Here is a 1,970-nt window from a genome sequence, read left to right as displayed (position 1 = left end):
ATCTGGATGGCACTATGGCTAAGTCTCTTTCTGGCTTTCCCTACTTTCCCACCTACTGGACTTTACTTCCCCTTTCCCCCCATGGAGACAGATCTGCACTCAAGATCCTCCCTTATTGTCTACAGTTGAAAACATCTTTGAATATTCTCTTTTTCTTGATGGGATCTCTAGTGCGAATGCTCCAGTGGAGGCTTCATTTGTCTTTGGTAGTAGTGAAAGCTCTGGAAGCAGGTTAGCTTTGTGCTAGCATCTTGGCTCCACCCCAAAAGTCACCTGAGGCAAATTTGTAAAAAATAAGAATGGAGCCCCAGCCCTAGGAGGGACAGACAGCAGTAAGGGAGGGAGGAGGAGCGCGGGGGAACACCCCCTCCCACCATTCTCACTACTATGGGCCTGTCCCCCCACTCCCACAGCCCCTCCACCAGCAGGGGCTAGGACACCCCCAAACCCCGAGGGTCCCCTGGCACCGACTCCCCACCAGAGACAGAGACACAGCCGCCACCACCGCCGAAGCCTGGCTGGGGAGGGGCCAGCCCCCTAGGCCCCCTACCCCACTGAGGTGGCCAGCATGGAGCTGTGGCCAAGGCCATGGACAATGTTGCTGCTCTTTCTGTTGCTGCTTTTGCTGTTGGTACCTGTGCTCTAGGGTTACAGCACCAGTGCCAAGTACTTCTACAAGATGGAATTCTACAATGCCTGGATCCTTTTCCTGGCAGTGCTGGCCATCCCTGTGTGTGCCCTTCGAGGGCGAAACGTGGAGAACATGAAGATCCTTCGACTGATGCTGCTTCACATCAAGTACCTGTATGGGATCCAACTGGAGGTTCGAGGCACCCATCACTCCCCCCCCCCGCCAGCCCTATGTTGTTGTCTCCAACCACCAGAGCTCCCTTGACTTACTAGGAATGATGGAGGTGCTCCCAGGTCGTTGTGTACCCATTGCCAAGCGAGAACTTCTATGGGCAGGGCCAGCAGGGCTAGCATGCTGGCTGGCTGGAGTTATCTTCATTGACTGGAAACGAACTGGGGATGTAATCAGTGTCATGGCTGAGGCTGAGCAGACCCTGCTCAGCCAGAATGTCCGAATTTGGGTTTTCCCCGAGGGCACCAGGAATCACAATGGCTCTATGCTTCCCTTCAAACGTGGTGCCTTCCACCTTGCTGTTCAGGCCCAGGTCCCCATTATCCCCATTGTCATGGCCTCCTATAAAGACTTCTACTGCAAGAAAGAACGGCGCTTCACCTCAAGGGACATGTCAGGTAGGGTGCTGTCCCCAGTGGCCACAGAAGGGCTGAGCCCAGATGATGTGCCGGACCTCACTGACAGAATCCGCCACTCCATGCTCACAGTTTTCCGGGAGATCTCTACTGATGGCCGGGGAGGGGGTGACTATCTAAAGAAGCCTGGTGGGGCTGGTGAGGCTGGCCCTTGAGCCTTCCTCCTACCACTTCCCCAGATTCCCTCTCCCTCAATCTAGTGGCCCCTGGACTGGGCTCCTCTTCACTTCTCCCCATGCTATTTCTCCTTTGTGGTACAGCCAAGCCTCTTCTCACCCCAATAATTCTTTACTCTGATCTTCAGCTTCTGAAGTGGACATGGACAAAGAGGTTCTCCATCTCTTTCCCTCTTATGTCCCCAACCCTACTCTGTGGACTTTCCCATCTTGGTGCAGCCAACACACTCCCTCTGTGCTTCCCATCTTGTCTGCTATCTTCCCTGTCTCCCGAGTGGTGTGTTCCACTGGGCATCGATCACTCCCACTCTATAGTGGAACTTAAGTGGACATTTCCTCCATGGCTCTCCTCCCCGTCCTTGATTTATGAACTCAATCACTTCTATGGAAGAGCTCTGTTTCCTCCCCTACCCTCTCCCAACTCTGGATGCCAATGGACTCATCCAACTTGAGGGGAAGGGGCACAGAAAAGACAAACCTGCTTTCCAATCTGGCTGCCCTGCCTAGCCCAGCCTT

At 54.2% G+C, this 1,970-nt stretch overlaps 1 pseudogene; it reads left to right on the top strand.

The window, feature by feature from the left end:
• The first annotated feature begins 565 nt into the window (after positions 1 to 565).
• Positions 566 to 1,433, top strand: LOC141512706 (1-acyl-sn-glycerol-3-phosphate acyltransferase alpha pseudogene; annotated as a pseudogene).
• The last annotated feature ends 537 nt before the right edge of the window (positions 1,434 to 1,970 follow it).

The sequence above is a fragment of the Macrotis lagotis genome, chromosome 1 (genome assembly GCF_037893015.1).
Source record: "Macrotis lagotis isolate mMagLag1 chromosome 1, bilby.v1.9.chrom.fasta, whole genome shotgun sequence".
In the NCBI taxonomy this organism is placed as follows: Eukaryota; Metazoa; Chordata; class Mammalia; order Peramelemorphia; family Peramelidae; genus Macrotis; species Macrotis lagotis.
This window is presented reverse-complemented; position numbering and strand designations above follow the sequence as displayed.